This window comes from Stegostoma tigrinum, chromosome 11, assembly GCF_030684315.1.
Source record: "Stegostoma tigrinum isolate sSteTig4 chromosome 11, sSteTig4.hap1, whole genome shotgun sequence".
In the NCBI taxonomy this organism is placed as follows: domain Eukaryota; kingdom Metazoa; phylum Chordata; class Chondrichthyes; order Orectolobiformes; family Stegostomatidae; genus Stegostoma; species Stegostoma tigrinum.
Genome location: NC_081364.1, coordinates 47,833,314 through 47,850,672, shown reverse-complemented (window position 1 = coordinate 47,850,672; position 17,359 = coordinate 47,833,314). Strand labels below are relative to the sequence as shown.

General features: G+C 44.4%; 1 protein-coding gene across 12 annotated transcripts in view; it reads right to left on the bottom strand.

Annotated features, from left to right (window-relative positions):
• Nucleotides 1-17,359, bottom strand: part of prickle2b (prickle homolog 2b) — a 301,893-nt gene that overhangs the window by 122,746 nt on the left and 161,788 nt on the right. The window contains exon 1 of one of the 12 annotated variants that reach the window (XM_059649933.1): nt 13,574-13,594. The exons of the other annotated variants lie outside the window; for them this stretch is intronic. The gene's annotated coding sequence lies outside the window, so the exon portion shown is untranslated. Of the gene's footprint in view, nt 1-13,573; nt 13,595-17,359 lie in introns of those variants that run through there. 12 annotated transcript variants of the gene reach the window in all.

Below are 17,359 nucleotides of genomic sequence, written 5' to 3'. Positions count from 1 at the left end.
TTTCCTTCTGTTGGTTCCTTCAGTGTCTGCTGCAGACCACGTTTAGTAGCTATGGTGGGTCTCTTCTGTTGTTGGCACAGACTTAACTAATGATAGATATGGCAGTATCTGACAGTATTCTACGAGGTATGATTCCATGAATATGACTATTTCACGCTATTGCTTGACTAATCTGTGAGAAAACTCAGTCTCATTCCTTTCTGTTTCGATTCCCTACAGTGTGGAACAGGTCCTTCCGCCCAACAAGTCCACACCGCCCCTTGGAGCATCCCACCCAGACCCATCCCCCTATAACCCACACACCCCTGAACACTATGGGCAATTTAACATGGCCGATCCACCTAGCCTGCACATCTCTGGACTACGGGAGGAAACCGGAGCACCCGGTGGAAACCCACGCAGACACAGGGAGAATGTGCAAACTCTGCTCAGACAGGTACCTGAGGCTGGAATCGAACCCGGGTCTCTGGTGCTGTGAGGCTGCAGTGTTAACCACTTAGCCACTGTGCTGTGAATTTGTGGTAATTAGACACAACCGAGTAGCTTGCTTAGCCATTTCATAAGGGCATTTAAGAGTCCACGAGGCACCTGGGGGGGTGGGGGGCGGTGGAGCGACATATAGGTCAGACTACGGAAAGACAGATTTCCTTCTGCTGAAGAAAATAAATTTCTTTCTCAAAAGAGAGTTGTAAAGCATGTGGTTCTTTTAGAACAATCTGCAATGTTTCCATATTTACCATTAGGATAGCTTTCATTTCCAGATCTGTTATTATAATTCAAATTCCATCGCCATGGTGTGGTTCAAACCCAAGTACCCAGAGCATCATCCTGGGCTTCTAGATTACTCTGCTAATGACTTACCACTATCTCGCCATCTCCGCTATTCGCAGAGATAAAACAATTATTAGACAGGCCACTGTTTACAGCAGTAAAACATATAAAATTCTGTTTTTAATACGTGGCCTTCTGAAAAATTACTGTTGGCTTCAGAGTTCTATTCCGTAATCTTTTCAAATTACAATTAAGATGACTGAATAAGTTAAATAATTTTATCATATGGATTACTGGAAGTTTCTGGGAATTTTAATCTGCTGGGGATCACATTCTGCACTTTCAACCTTTATTGCAAATTAGTGCTCTTGGTCAATACTAGTCGCTGAAGTTAGTTATAACAAGGTCAACTCAGGAAAAGAGAAACAGCTGTATGATTATCCAAAGTAATATAATGATCTTAGAAGGTAATGGGATGACATTTTCCCAATCAGAGTTCAATAACGCTTCAAGAAATACACCAGAAAACCTCTTCTTTTGAGTTTTGTGTTCAAAAGCTTCGGCAGATTTTACCGCAAATCAGGTAATGCCAATTATGGCGAGATTTATGGAAGGTTTCTCTCTTCGAGTCCTAGCAGGTTTTCTCATGTTATTCTTTGCAGCTCATTGAAATGGCTATACACCACACTCCAATGGCGTCCCACTCATGTTACCTTCTGCTCAACAACGGCAAAAGGACTTCTCATAGATGGGACCTCCTGGAATTTCTGTTGGTGCTGCCATTTATAAAGTCCAGACATATACCAACTGCTGCCAGCAATAGTGCCTGTTGTGGAAGGAAATGAAAAAGAAATGCTCCCTGGGGTAAACAGATGGCATGGATGACACTTCATTGCAAAAATAAGTGCATATCCATAAACAGAGATAACAAGGTGTAGAGCCGGATGAACACAGCAGGTCAAGCAACATCAGAGGAACAGGAAAGCGGATGTTTCGGGCGTAGGTCCTTCTTCAGAAAGCGGGAGGGGAAGCGGGTTCTGAAATAAATAGGGAGAGAGGGGGAGGTGGATAGAAGATGGATAGAAAAGAAGATAGATGGAGAGGAGACAGACAGATCAAACAGGCGGGGATGGAGCCAGTAAAGGTGTGTTAGGGAGGTAGGTCAGTGCAGGGAGGATGGACAGGTCCAGAGGCCGGGAAGAGGCTAATAGGTTGGAGATGGGGGTGGGGCTTGAGGTAGGAGGAGGGAATAGGTGGGAAGAAGGACAGGTTAGGGAAGCTGGACTGGTTTTGGGATGCAGTAGGGTGAGGGGAGATTTTGAAGCTTGTCAAGTCCACATTGATACCATTGGGCTGCAGGGTTCCGAAGCGAAATGCGAGATGCTGTTCCTGCAACCTTCGGGTGGCATTGTTGTGGCACAGCAGGAGGCCAGGATGGACATGTCATCTAAGGAATGGAAGGGGGAGTTGAAACGGTTCGCGACTGGGAGGTGCAGTTGTTCAATGCGAACCGAGCGTAGGTGTTCTGCAGAAGGGTCCCCAAGCCTCCACTTGGTTTCCCTGATGTAGAGGAGGCCACAATGGGAACAGCGGCTACAGTATACCACGTTAGTAGATGTGCATGTAAACATCTGCTTGCTGTGGAAAATCTTCTTGGGGCCTGGGATGGGGACAAGGGATGAGGTGTAGGGGCAGGTGTAGCACTTCCTGCGGTTGCAGGGAAAAGTGCTGGGTGTGGTGGGGTTGGAGGGGAATGTGGAGCGGGCAGTCACAGAGAGAGTGGTCCCTCTGGAAAGCACATAAGGGTGGGGAGGGAAAAATGTCTGTTGGTGGGGGTCGAATTGCAGATGGCGGAAGCGTTGGAGGATGATGCGTTGGATCCAAAGGTTGGTAGGGTGGTACGTGAGGACAAGGGAGATTCTGTTTTGGTTGTTATTGCGGGGAGGGGGTGTGAGGGATGAGTTGCAGGAAATGCGGGAGACACAGTCAAGACCGTTCTCAACCACTGAGCGGGGGGGAGCGAAGTTGCGGTCCTTGAAAAACGAGGACATCTGAGATGTCCAGGAGTGGAATGCCTCATCCTGGGAGCAGATGCAGTGGAGGTGAAGGAATTGGGAATAGGGGATGGCATTTTTGCAAGAAGGTGGGTGGGACGAGGTGTATTCTAGGTAGCTGTGGGAGTTGGTGGGCTTGAAATGGGTATCGGTTTCCGAGTGGTTGCCATAGATGGAAACAGAGAGGTCGAGGAATGAGAGAGAGGTATCAGAGATAGTCCAGGTGAACGTAAGGTTGGGGTGGAAGGTGTTGGTGAAGTGGATGACCTGTTCAAACTCCTCGTGGAAGCACAAGGCGGCTCTGATACAGTCATCAATGTAACAGAGGAAGAGGTGGGGCTTAGGCCTAGCATAGCTCTGGAAGAGGGGCTGTTCCACGTATCCTACAAAGAGACAGGCATAGCATGGGCCTATGCGGGTACGCATGGCCACCCCCTTTGTCTGTAGGAAGTGGGAGGAATTGAAAGAGAAGTTGTTGAGGGTGACGACAAGTTCAGCTAAGCAGATGAGGGTGTCAGTGGAGGGGGGCTGGTTGGACCTGCGAGACAGGAAGAAGTGGATGTCCTTTAGGTCATCTGCATGGGGAATGGAGGTGTATAGGGACTGGATGTCCATGGTAAGGGGAGGTGTTGGGGACTAGGGAGTTGCAAGTTTTGGAGGAGGCAGAGGGTATGGGTGGTGTCACGGACGTAGGTAGGGAGTTCCTGGACCAAGGGGGAGAAAATGAGGTTGAGACAGGTGGAGATAAGTTCGGTAGGGCAGCAGCTGGTCGACCAGGGCAGTCAGGTTTGTGGATTTTGGGAAGAGATAGAAACAGGCGGTGCAGGGTTGGGGAACGATGAGGTTGACGGCTGTGGGTGGGAGGCCACCTGAGATGATGAGGTTGTGGATGGTTTGGGAGATGATGGTTTGGTGGTCGGGGGTGGGGTCATGATCAAGGGTAGGAGGTGGTGTCAGAGAGTTGGCGACTGGCCTCAGCGATGTAGAGGTCAGTGTGCCATGCGACACTGCGCCTCCCTCGTCCACGGGTTTTATGGTGAGGTTGGGATTGGAGCGGAGGGCTGCATGTTCTGTGGGGGAGAGTTTGGAGTGGGTGAGAGGGGTAGAGAGGTTGAGGCGATTGATGTCACAACGGTAGTTGGATATGAAGAGGTTGAGGGAGGGTAGGAGGCCTTGGGGGGGTATCCAGGAGGAGGGGGTGTGTTGGAGGTGGGAGAAGGGCTCTTTAGGGGGAAGGTTAGGCTCACGGTTAAAGTAGTAAGCGTGGAGGCAGAGGAGAAAACTGTTCAATGTCAAAGTGTTAACGGTATTAGTTGATGTTTGAGTGGAGGGGGGCAAAGGTGAGCCCTTTACTGAGGACTGAGCGTTCATCCACAGTAAGCAGGTGGTCTGGGGGGATGGTGAAGACTCGGCAGCGCTGGGCGGTACAGTCTCCACTGGAGCTGCTGGCTGTGGAGGTGGTGGACGGAGTGATATCAGAGTCAGCGTTGGGTGGATCGATGTCAGCGGTGGGAGGGGTGGAGTCAGTCGCAACGTCTTGGATGTTGGTTGCGGCAGCAGCAGCGGTGTTGGCTGGTGCGTCCTCAGTGTCCATGGTGTTGGCGTCAGAAATGGAGGCAGTGGCATCAGCAGTGGTGTTGATGGCGTTCACTGTACCAGGAGCGGTGTGCCCGGCGGCAGAGGATGTGACATCGTCTGTGGGTGCTCTGACCGCGGCCACATGGCTAATGGCTGCGGGCACATTGTGGGGAAAGTCCTGGGTAGGATTGGGGATTTTGGAGGTGGAGGAAGCCCATTTTAGGTGGCAGGCACCAGTAATTTTACTGTACTTATGGTTTTTAGTGTCCAATAAAGCTGAGTAGAATTGAGAGTTCAGTTGTGGATCCCATGAAGAATAAAAAACAAAAGAGGTCTTTTACAGGTCTGGAAGAGGGAGGCTCTGGGCTAGGGTAGGCTTGATTGTAGTGCCAGGAGATGCCAGTGCATTGCTGTGAGTGTGTGTTTCAGGAGTCGCAGGGAGAAACGTTTTTGAAGGATGTCAATGCTCTGAATGTAGACACTGTCGCAGCTGGGGCCAAATTAGGAATGCCTAAATGTGGACTGTAGTCCATTGGGGATGATCTGGTTCCATAGGCATGTACTAAGAAAGATAATGTGGCTTCAGTACCTGGTTTCAGGGCCGAATAGATTCTGAGAGAGTTGCAGTGGGAGAGAGATCCACTGAGGTCTTTCCGGAGGGAGGAGGGTAACTTCTTCAAGGTAGGCACCCTTACAAGTGGCTTCCCAGTGGGATTAAAATTGTTTCAGAGATAGTAGGAACTGCAGATGCTGGAGAATCTGAGATAACAAGGTGCAGAGGTGCATGAACACAGCAAGCCAAGAGGAATCAGAGGAGCAGGAAAACTGACGTTTCAGGCCTAGACCCTTCTTCAGAAATGGGGGAGTGGAAGGGGGTCCTGAAATATATAGGGAGTTGGTGGGGGGGGAGGCGGATATAAGATGGATAGAGGAGAAGATAGGTAGAGAGGAGACAGACAGGTCCAAAAGATGGGGATGGAGCCAGTAAAGGTGAAAATGTAGGTGGGGAGTTAGGAAGGGGATAGGCAAGTCCAGGGAGGACGGACAGGTCCAGGGGGCGGGATGAGGCTAGTAGGCAGCCACATCAAGCAGATGTTTATCTGCACATCTGCTAATGCGGTATACTGTATCCGTTGTTCCCATTGTGGCCTCCTCTATATCCGAGAAACCAAGGGCAGGCTTGGGGACTGCTTTGCAGAACACCTACGATCGGTTCGCACTAAACAATTGTATCGCCCAGTCGCAAACCATTTCAATTCCCCCCTCCCATTCCTCAGATGACATGTTCATCCTGGGCCTCCTGCAGTGCCACAATGATGCCACCCGAAGGTTGCAGGAACAGCATCTCCTATTTCGCTTGGGAACCCTGCAGCGCTATGGTATCAATATGGACTTCCCAAGCTTCAAAATCTCTCCTCCCCGCTACTGCATCCCAAAACCAGCCCAGCTTGTCCCGCCTCCTTAATCTGTCCTTCCTCCCACCTATCCCCTTCTCCCACCTCAAGCCCCCTCCCCATCTCCTACTACAAGCCTCTTCCCGCCTCCTTGACCTCTCCATCCTCCCTGCACTGACCTATCTCCTCCCTAATTCCCCACCTACACTCACCTTCACTGGCTCCATCCCTGCCTCTTTGACCTGTCTGTCTCCTCTCCACCTATCTTTTCCTCTATCCATCTTCTATCCGCCTCCCCCTCTCTCCCTATGTATTTCAGAACCCCCTTCTCCTCCCCCATTTTTGAAGAAGGGTCTAGGCCCGAAACGTCAGCTTTCCTGCTTTTCTGATGCTGTTTGGCTTGCTGTGTTCATCCAGCTTTACACCTTGTTATTTCAGATTTTCCAGCATCTGCAGTTCCTACTATCTCTGCATATTCATAAATGCATTGCTATTTCACATCACTACTTGTCTTATCGACAGTCATAGTAACTGCAGGTATAAGAACCAAGCTACAATATCATCATCCTTAGCATCATCCCATCTTTGCACTATCACAGGGAGTGCAACTTTTTTCCTAATATTCAGTGAAGGGTAATTCAACAGACAATAGATGCAGGAGTAGGCCATTCGGCCCTTTGAGCCAGCACCACCATTCATTATGATCATGGCTGATCATCCACAATCAGTATCCTGTTCCTGCCTTATCCCCATAACCCTTGATTCCACTATCTTTAAGAGCTCTATCCATCTCTTTCTTGAAAGTATCCAGAGACTTGGCCTCCACTGCCTTCTAGGGCAGAGCATTCCATATATCCACCACTCTCTGGGTGAAGAAGTTTCTCCTCAACTCTGTTCTAAATGGCCTACCCCTTATTTTTAAACTGTGTCCTCTGGTTCTGGACTCCCCCATCAGCAGAAACATGCTTCCTGCCTCCAGAGTGTCTAATCCTTTAATTATCTTATACAGCTCAATCAGATCCCCTCTCATCCTTCTAAACGCCAGTGTATACAAGCCCAGTCGTTCCAATCTTTCAACATATGATAGTCCCACCATTCCGGGAATTGACCTCGTGAACCTACACTGCACTCCCTCAATAGCCAGAATGTCCTTCCTCAAATTTGGAAACCAAAACTGCACACAATACTCCAGATGCGGTCTCACTAGGGCCCTGTACAGCTGCAGAAGGACCTCTTTGCTCCTATACTCAATTCCTCTTGTTATGAAGGCCAGCATGCCATTAACTTTCTTCACTGCCTGCTGTACCTGCATGCTTGCTTTCATTGACTGGTGTACAAGAACACCCAGATCTCGTTGTACTTCCCCTGCATTTAGATAGTAATCTGCCTTCCTGTTCTTGCCACCAAAGTGGATAACCACACATTTATCCACATTAAACTGCATCGGCCATGCACCCGTCCCACTCACCTAGCCTGTCCAAGTCACCCTGTATTCTCATAGCATCTTCCTCACATTTCACCGTGCCACCCAGCTTTGTGTCATCAGCAAATTTGCTAATATTACTTTTAATGCCTTCATCTATATCATTAATGTATATTGTAAATAGCTGCGGTCCCAGCACTGAACCTTGTTGTACCCCACTGGTCACCGCCCGCCATTCCGAAAGGGACCCGTTTATCACTACTCTTTGCTTCTCGTCAGCCAGCCAATTTTCAATCCAAGCCAGTATTTTGCCCCCAATACCATGTGCCCTAATTTTGCTCACTAATCTCCTATGTAGGACTTTATCAAAGGCTTTCTGAAAGTCCAGGTATACTACATCCACTGGCTCTCCCTTGTCCATCTTCATAGTTACATCCTCAAAAAATTCCAGAAGATTAGTCATGCACAATTTCCCCTTCGTAAATCCATGCTGACTCTGACCTATCCTATTACTGCTATCCAAATGATTCGTAATTTCATCTTTTATAATTGACTCCAGCATCTTTCCCACCACTGACGTCAGGCTAACCGGTCTATAATTCCCTGCTTTCTCTCTCACTCCTTTCTTGAAGATTGGGACAACATTAGCCACCCTCCAATCCACAGGAACTGATCCTGAATCTATAGAACATTGGAAAATAATTACTAATGCGTCCGTCCACGATTTCTAGAGCCACCTCCTTAAGTACCCTGGGATGCAGACCCTCAGGTCCCGGGGACTTATCAGCCTTCAGACCTAACAATCTATCCAACACCATTTCCTGCCTAATATAAATTCCCTTCAGTTCATCCATTATCCTAGATCCTTCAGGCACTATTATAATCTGGGAGATTGCTTATGCCTTCAAGTACCTATTCAACTCTTCTGCCATTTCCTTGTTCCCTATAATAAATTCACCCGTTTCTGTCTTCAAGGGCCCAATTTAAGTCTTAACCATTTTTTTTCTTTTCACACACCTAAAAAAGCTTTTACTGTCCTCCTTTATATTTTTAGCCAGTTTGCCTTCGTACCTCATTTTTTCTCCACGTATTGCCTTTCTAGTTATCCTCTGTTGCTCTTTAAAAGTTGCCCAGTCCTCCGGATTCCCGCTTATCTTTGCTATGTTATACTTCTTTTTTATCTTTATACAGTCCTTAACTTCCCTCGTCAGCCACGGCCGCCCCTGTCTCCCCTTAGGATCTTTCTTCCTCTTTGGAATGAACTGATCCTGCAACTTCTGCATTATATCCAGAAATACCTGCCATTGTTGTTCCACTGCCATCCCTGATAGGGTATTGAACCATTAAACTTTGGCCAGCTCCTCCCTCATAGCTCCATAGTTCCCTTTGTTCAACTGCAATACTGACACTTCCAATTCTCCCGTCTCCCTCTCAAATTGCAGGTTAAAACATCATCTTATGGTCACTACCTCCAAATGGCTCCTTTGTTTCGAGGTCCCTGATAAATCCGGTTCGTTGCACAACACCAGATCCAGAATTGCCTTCTCCCTGGTAGGCTCCAGTACCAGCTGTTCCAAGAATCCATCTCGGACGCACTCCACAAACTCCCTTTCTTGGGGTCCAGTACCATCTTGATTCTCCCAGTTTACTTGCATGTTGAAATCCCCCATAACAACTGTAGTAATACCTTTGCGACAGGCCAATTTCAACTCCTGATTCACTTACACCCTACATCCAGACGACCATTTGGGGGCCTGTAGATAACTCCCATTATGGTCTTTCTACCTTCAGAATTCCTCAGCTCTGTCCATACTGACTCTACATCTCCTGATTCTATGTCCCCCCTCGCAAGGGCCTGAATATCATTCCTCAACAACAGGGCTACCCCACCCCCTCTGCCCATCAGTCTGTCCTTTCGACAGCATGTATAGCCTTGAATATTCATTTCCCAGGCCCCGTCCACTTGAAGACACGTCTCAGTTATCCCCACAACATTGTAACTGCTAATTTCCAACTGAGCCTCAAGCTCATCCACCTTATTTCTTATGCTTCGTGCATTCATATATAATATTTTTAATTTGTTACTCCCCTCACCCTTCCTATCAATCCCTATTTCACCTGCCCTTTCTGTATGATCCCTTCTTGAGTTTTCTGCTGTTATGTTGTCTTTCTTAACTTCTCTTATTTTCACTTTCCCTTTAACTTCCTGCTTACATTTCCAGTTTGTCCTCTCCCCCTCACTACTTAGTTTAAACACACATGCGTTGCAGTGGCAAACCTGCCTGCCAGAATGCTGGTCCCCTACCTATTAAGGTGCAACCCGTCCCTCTTGCATAATTTATCCTTAATATAGGGCATCACATACTAGGAAAGTTTCAAATGGTTGAAAACATTGCTATTATTCAGCAACAGAAGTGAAAAAAATTCTGAAAAAATTCAAAAAACAAACAGGCTTAATTTGCCTCTGGAAAGAGACAGTAAACTTCCCTTTTGAGGAACAACAAACTGACAGTCAATAAACAGTCACCCTGGCCTCAGTGATTATAACCCCTGCTGTAGATGGATCCATTGCTCACGCTTACAATGAACATGAGTGGAGAATACCTGAGACCTCACAGGTCCTCAGTAATGGGAGCTGTCAGTACTCACAGCACAAACAAACGATGGTTTAAGTGATAGTAGACCAAAGTCTCTGTGCGGGCCGTTGACACAGGTGGCTTTATGTCGATGAATGCAGAACAAGTCACATTGTGGAAGTAGGAGATTGAAAGTGCAGTAGGACTACTGAAATCTTGTCCTCCCACCCCAACTTCACTCAAGAAAGGGAGCTTATGACTTCAGCTCCCAATATTAAGCCCTGATAGCTTAGTCATTCCAAACATCATGCTGCACCATCACCCATTGCAGCATGGGTTGTTGTGACTATCAATGACTTCCCCATCCTGCAGTAACCTATGTCCTTCAACTACCTATTGTACCTCGCCTGTTATATGTTGTTTCCTCCCTTCACAATTAATATTCCGTCTACACCCCAGAATGCTGCTTCCAATCCCCAGATTTTACTTCCCTAACATCCCTACCACAGAGTGGACCCTCTCCTAACTGACTTGAATGGACAGGCCCAAGTAATGAATAACCAAGTTCTTGATGATCTCTGTGCAGGTCCCAACTGACACTGTAACTCGTAGAACTGATTGCTCGAGAAGTGCAGTCGTTCTATAGTCACTCTGTGCAGAAACCATTCTAAGTGTCCTTCCCCTAACCCTATCGCAATTTGTGGTAACAAAGTGTGGAGCTGGATGAACACAGCAGGCCAAGCAGCATCTCAGGAGCACAAAAGCTGACGTTTCGGGCCTAGACCCTTCATCAGAGGGGGGGATGGGGTAAGGGTTCTGGAATAAATAGGGAGAGAGAGGGGGAGGCGGACCGAAGATGGAGAGAAAAGAAGATAGGTGGAGAGGAGAGTATAGGTGGGGAGGTAGGGAGGGGATAGGTCAGTCCAGGGAAGACGGACAGATCAAGGAGGCGGGTTGAGGTTAGTAGGTAGGAGATGGAGGTGCGGCTTGGGGTGGGAGGAAGGGATGGGTGAGAGGAAGAACCGGTTAGGGAGGCAGAGACAGGTTGGACTGGTTTTGGGATGCAGTGGGTGGAGGGGAAGAGCTGGGCTGGTTGTGTGGTGCAGTGGGGGGAGGGGACAAACTGGGCTGGTTTTGGGATGCAGTGGGAGAAGGGGAGATTTTGAAGCTGGTGAAGTCCACATTGATACCATTGGGCTGCAGGGTTCCCAAGCGGAATATGAGTTGCTGTTCCTGCAACCTTCGGGTGGCATCATTGTGGCACTGCAGGAGGCCCATGATGGACATGTCATCTAAAGAACGGGAGGGGGAGTGGAAATGGTTTGCAACTGGGAGGTGCAGTTGTTTATTGCGAACCGAGCGGAGGTGTTCTGCAAAGCGGTCCCCAAGCCTCCGCTTGGTTTCCCCAATGTAGAGGATGCCACACCGGGTACAATGGATGCAGTATACCACATTGGCAGATGTGCAGGTGAACCTCTGCTTAATATGGAAAGTCATCTTGGGGCCTGGGATAGGGGTGAGGGAGGAGGTGTGGGGGCAAGTGTAGCATTTCCTGTGGTTGCAGGGGATGGTGCCGGGTGTGGTGGGGTTGGAGGGCAGTGTGGAGCGAACAAGGGAGTCACGGAGAGACGGTCTCCCATTCTTTAGATGACATGTCCATCATGAGCCTCCTGCAGTGCCACAATGATGCCACCCAAAGGTTGCAGGAACAGCAACTCATATTCCGCTTGGGAACCCTGCAGCCCAATGGTATCAATGTGGACTTCAAAATCTCCCCTTCCCCTACCGCATCCCAAAACCAGCCGAGTTCGTCCCCTCCCCCCACTGCACCACACAACCAGCCCAGCTCTTCCCCTCCACCCACTGCATCCCAAAACCAGTCCAACCTGTGTCTACCTCCCTAACCTGTTCTTCCTCTCACCCATCCCTTCCTCCCACCTCAACCGCACCTCCATCTCCTACCTATTAACCTCATCCCACCTCCTTGACCTGTCCGTCTTCCCTGGGCTGGCCTATCCCCTCCCTACCTATACTCTCCTCTCCGCCTATCTTCTTTTCTCTCCATCTTCGGTCCGCCTCCCCCTCTCTCTCTATTTATTCCTGAACCCTCACCCCATCCCCCTCTCTGATGAAGGGTCTAGGCCCGAAACGTCAGCTTTTGTGCTCCTGAGATGCTGCTGGGCCTGCTGTGTTCATCCAGCCTCACATTTTATTATCTTGGATTCTCCAGCATCTGCAGTTCCCATTATCACATGTTCTTTCTTCATACTCTATTATCTCATTACAATTTAATCTCTCATGCTTTCCATCCTGTCAGACAGTTCCTTTTCTTCTTCATCCCCCAATCTTTGTATTTAGCTAAGATCACTTTACCGCTAATACTTTCCCATTCCAATGAAGGGCACCAGCCTGAAATGTTGACTGTTACTCTCAATAGATGCTACATGATTCTTCATGGAACAGTCACTAAGTCATTTAAAATATAGCTGCAAAAGAGGCTTATACAAAATATGCAGCCATTTTAAATAATACACCAGTATAGCATTATCAGATTGCTTTTCCTGAACCAGGGCACATTACAGTTGCAGGAAAATTGAAAGGTAAGTGGCCTGCTTTAAAGCTTAATTTTACACTGTTTACAGTAATGCACAATTATTCGATATTTGTCTAAATTGTGGTATTAACTTTACCTATATTTACCACCTAACAACAGGTTTCTCAATAATATGTAATTTATATTTGTGCTGTGTTAAAATGTTACATGGTGTAGAACTACTTAGATTGTAATACTGTTCCATAGTAAATCACAGGTTTAAATGCAAAGAAACTGAATTCAATTTAAATTCATGCCACTGAGTTTGCCTCTTGACATTGCAACGTTTACATTATTTCCTGCACTATTAAAAAAAAATTATGGATATCACAGTATTAAAGAATCCAACAGACATTAATTATAACTGGCTATTATGTACAAACATTAGATTCTTCAAACATGTACATTTCTGGGCTAATATTAAGCTATTAGATCACAACAGAGAAGTCTGCTTTCAATAGAGCATCATGCTTCAAGTGATTCAAGGTAAAATGGAACATGACAACTTTACAGCTTCAGGCCTCATGTTTTGCCGCAGTGACAATATCGTGAGCATGTCTCTTGAAGGCATAATGACATTATCATCATAACATAAACTGTCATTTTATTAGCCAGATTTATCCATGATCTACTGAATTTCATTTTGCAGATTATAAAATTGAGTTCGGGACATAAAAAAGCATTGTATTCTGACAGTTAATAAACAATATGTGATTGCCTTATATTCACCATCAGTGGAAATACTGCTGAGCATTCCAGAAATGTAAGACTTTTTAAGTGATAGACATCCTGGCACTGCTCCAAGCAAAGTCCTGTCAAGGTCATTTCGTTACTTTAACACTTCCTGAATGCTTGTACATTCATAAAATCCTTTTCTATACTGTGTTGTTAAAGTGTTTATTTGCCACTATAACAAGAGTACATCGAAAGGTCAACTGGTATGCAAAATAATATATTACACCATAAATCAAAGGTTATAGTATACAAAGCATTTAAGATATCCTTGTTTCTTCAGTTCATTATAATTTACGTTCCACATAATATCAATTACTAAAGCAGCTATAAGTAACAATTTTCATATGTGGAAATTGTTTATGCAGCTAAACTGGGTTGTGAACAACGTAGTTGTCATCATCACAGCATGGTGATGATTTCACCATAAGATAATGATAATATTTCAATACCTCTGAAAATTCTGTGCTTGAGCAAAGCCATTTTCATGATACATTCTGTCTTATGCTTTTCTAAAAAAAAATGCACAAGTAACCAAATTACAATAGCACATAATTTATTTTAGGTTTGCAATTCCAATGCAAAAAATAAACATTCCCATGGATCCATCAAATACACAAAGGAAATTGAGAAGAAAACTGAATATTGATTTAATTGAAACATTAGAACAATTAAAATAAAACAAGGTAACTGCAAACTAAATTGCAATTGTAACTTTAATCAGAAAATATTTGCTTCATAACGAGAAACAAAAAACTGAACACTTGGAACTGGTTTTAATCAGAGTGCTAAACTGAACAATGAAAGCACAACAATAACATAGACAAAAATTGTAACTAACGAAGGCTCAAATAAATGCAGGATTACCATGCAGAAAATAATGCTGAAGTGATGACTAAATCACTTACAATACTCAAAAGGTATTTCTATACTTCCCCATTTCTGTGGGTTGAAATGCAACCATTTGGAAATAGTAATCTAAATACATCCACAAGCATGCAGATTCTAGAAAATTCAGCTTCATCAAAGCTTAAATGCAGCATAAATGGATAAGAAGAAATGCATTCCACTACATTAGTATTCACTTTTCTTCTAGCTGTGCTAGCTTTAAATATTTTGGATTTGCATAACATTTGTTTGGATCTCAGAAAGGCTGCATCATCAGTGATGTAGTCCTTTGCACCAAATATATTTAAGAATGATTTGGAACATTCTGCTTTGCATCTGTGGCTCTATTTTCCTTTCAGCAGGCTCCCCACACATCTATTAACATACCATCGTACTTGCCTTATGTGTGAAAGGCAGACTTGCTAATTGCTGCGCTGTGATTCTTACAAAACCAGAAAGTAACTTTTTTTTCCCTTTCCGTTGTAACTACTTTGGCATTTAAAGCAACTACAGACAAAATCTGACATTTGATTGGAATGTGAAGAAAAAAATACATAAATTTGTATATATGATCAAAATAATTGCTATTTTGATGAAAATGATCCTGAATTTGGTATAATTAAAATATTTTTATGAAAGATCTTGCAATGTATATTACAGTCGAATCAACGTAATAAAATGTTTTTGGGTATTTTTGTCTCCTCCAGCCATGCAAATAATTTCCTCCGCCCTTTTCGATAGGCACTACTCACTCTCCTGCGTCTCAGCCAAATAATCATCATGTATGTGTGAGATCTGACAGTTACCAGAGGCTATTTGATTGCAAGAAATAGCACAGCTAAGCCCAATGTTATAAGAACCTCACACGCCCACACACACACCTCCAGCAGGGTTGCGGGATAGTAATAAAGAGCAGAAACTGTGGCTAATCTTCCTTTCCTTAATTCAGCAGTGTTGTGGCCAATTTTAGCAAACCCCTGCTGACCCAAATGAGATCACCAGCTCAACGTTGACCAGACAGCATGGATCGTAGTTGTCTGTCGGTTAAACTTGCTAAAGCAGTTCAAATTGATAAGTTTCATTCTAAAAGGAAGCCAACATTTACTTCACACAAATACTGCTAGTTGACCATGTAACATACAAATATTAACATGATTGACAAAAAAGGTGGTTTGTTCATTCATTTCAAAATTCATAAATACAAGCAGTATAAAATATTTGGGCAACAAAATAAACTGTGTATTTAACTGCCATATTATACATTGTGCTGAACAGCACTTATTGTTTATAAGATAAGATTCACTTACAAAGGTTCCTTCATATCTGCTATCATGAATGAGTAATAATATTTTAAATATCAGTGGTTATAAAATGACATTTAGGTGGCTAGTATTGCTGTGCAAACATCATCTAAGGAGTTCAATTCTTGTCTGCATTGGACAGACTTGGAAAATTAAACTCCTGGAAGTTTATCATTTTTATTGGTTGCATATCTATAATGCAGTTTCTCTGACCTCCAAACAAAATGGCCAATTTTAACCACAGAAATTATGCTAAAACCATAAAAGCAATCTGATTTCTTCAAAATTGTCAATTTTAAATTGATCCAAATAAAACTTTAGCAGTCTATATATCAGTTTTTGCACAAAATAATTTTATAATTTGTTACAAATATCTAGCTAACAGTAATTACTGATGTATTTTTCTAAAAAGTAAACATTACAACAATTAAACTACTGAGGAGCCAGAACTGCATTATAATTCCTAAAAGAAATTTTGGGAGAAATGTAGAGTACAGATTGTCACAAAATGCCTGCAAGCTTGGTTTAAAAAAAACAAAACTTATGTTTACTTTTCTATAAGTATCTCTCTTTTGTGAAGTTTTTTTTCCCTAGCTGTGTTACATGGTATTAAAGACACAAAGCATATTCGGTAGTTTAAATAAAACGTTTAAAATATATCTGCAGAAACACAATAAGACAATAAATTTCACATCAGCAAGAAATGAATACTAAATTTCCTGAAAACAAAATCTACTCAGAGTTGTCAACCAAAATCTTATCAGAACAAACATTATAACTCATTACAAACACAGTAACATTTTTACTGTAATTGACAGATATCTTCCAGAAAGTTCAAACAGTTACATTCCAAAATAGGCAGTGATAGGTGCATATCTTTGTGTGGTCTACCAACTGTGAAATGAAAATCAGATTTCCACAGTTGCCACGTCATCAGCCAGCATACCAGCAATTATTTCCCCATGAGATGCATGTAAGTACTCTTCTGCAATATTCAGGCACATTCAGAGCACTAGCACTGTAATTATGGTTTGCTGTACAGAGCTGAAGTGGTAAGAATGGCTTCTCTTTCTTTATGACAGCTAAGCTAAATTTGAAAAGATATTAAAGCTTGTTGCTAACGTCATGAATTTGGAAATTCATATCAGATTCACAAATAACTCATGAAACTATAGGCTTTTGAAAATGGTGGCAAGATGCTTGGGAGATCAGGAAAGAGGTCATTAAAATTCATAAGAGGAGTACCAAAGCAACCCCTGTTGTTCATATTATGAATTTATACTAAGGATATAAACTATCACTTTTACATTGAGAATAACTTACATTGTGTTGCGTGACATTATCTCTGCGCTAAATGGGACAGACGCTGATCAGATCTAACAACCTAAGACTGAGCATCCCCAAGGTGCCATGAGCTATCAACAGCAGCAGAATTATACTCAACGCAATGTGCAACCTCATGACACATGCTGTGTCAGATCCCACGCTTGACCTTTGCCATCAAGCTAAGGTATCTGCCCTGGTTCAACGAAGAGTGTAGGAGGGCATGCCAGGTGCAGCATCAGGTACTCCTAAAAATATCAACATGGTTAAGGTACTAAACAGGACTACTTGAATGCCAAACAGCATAAGCAGCCGGTGATACAGTTAAATGATTCCGCAACCAATGGAATCAGATCTAAGCTCTGCAGTCCTGCCACATTCTGTCATGAACACTAGTGGGCAATGAAATGATTCAGTGGAAAATGAGACTCCCCAGTGTCCCCAGCCTTGAGCCTAACACATCAGTGCAAACCATAAGGATTAAGCACCAGCAATATGCTTCGGCAAGATGTGCCAAATGGATGATCCATTTCAACCTCCTCCAGAGGTCCCTAGCATTGCAGGTGCTGGCCTTCAGCCAATTCAATTCACTCCATATGACATCAAGGAATAGTTGAAGGCAGCCAATCTTGCAAAGCCTGTGAGCCCTGACAATATTCCAGCAGTAGCACTGAAGATGTATGTTCCTGAACTTGCAACATCACCAGCCAAGCTAATCCAGTACAA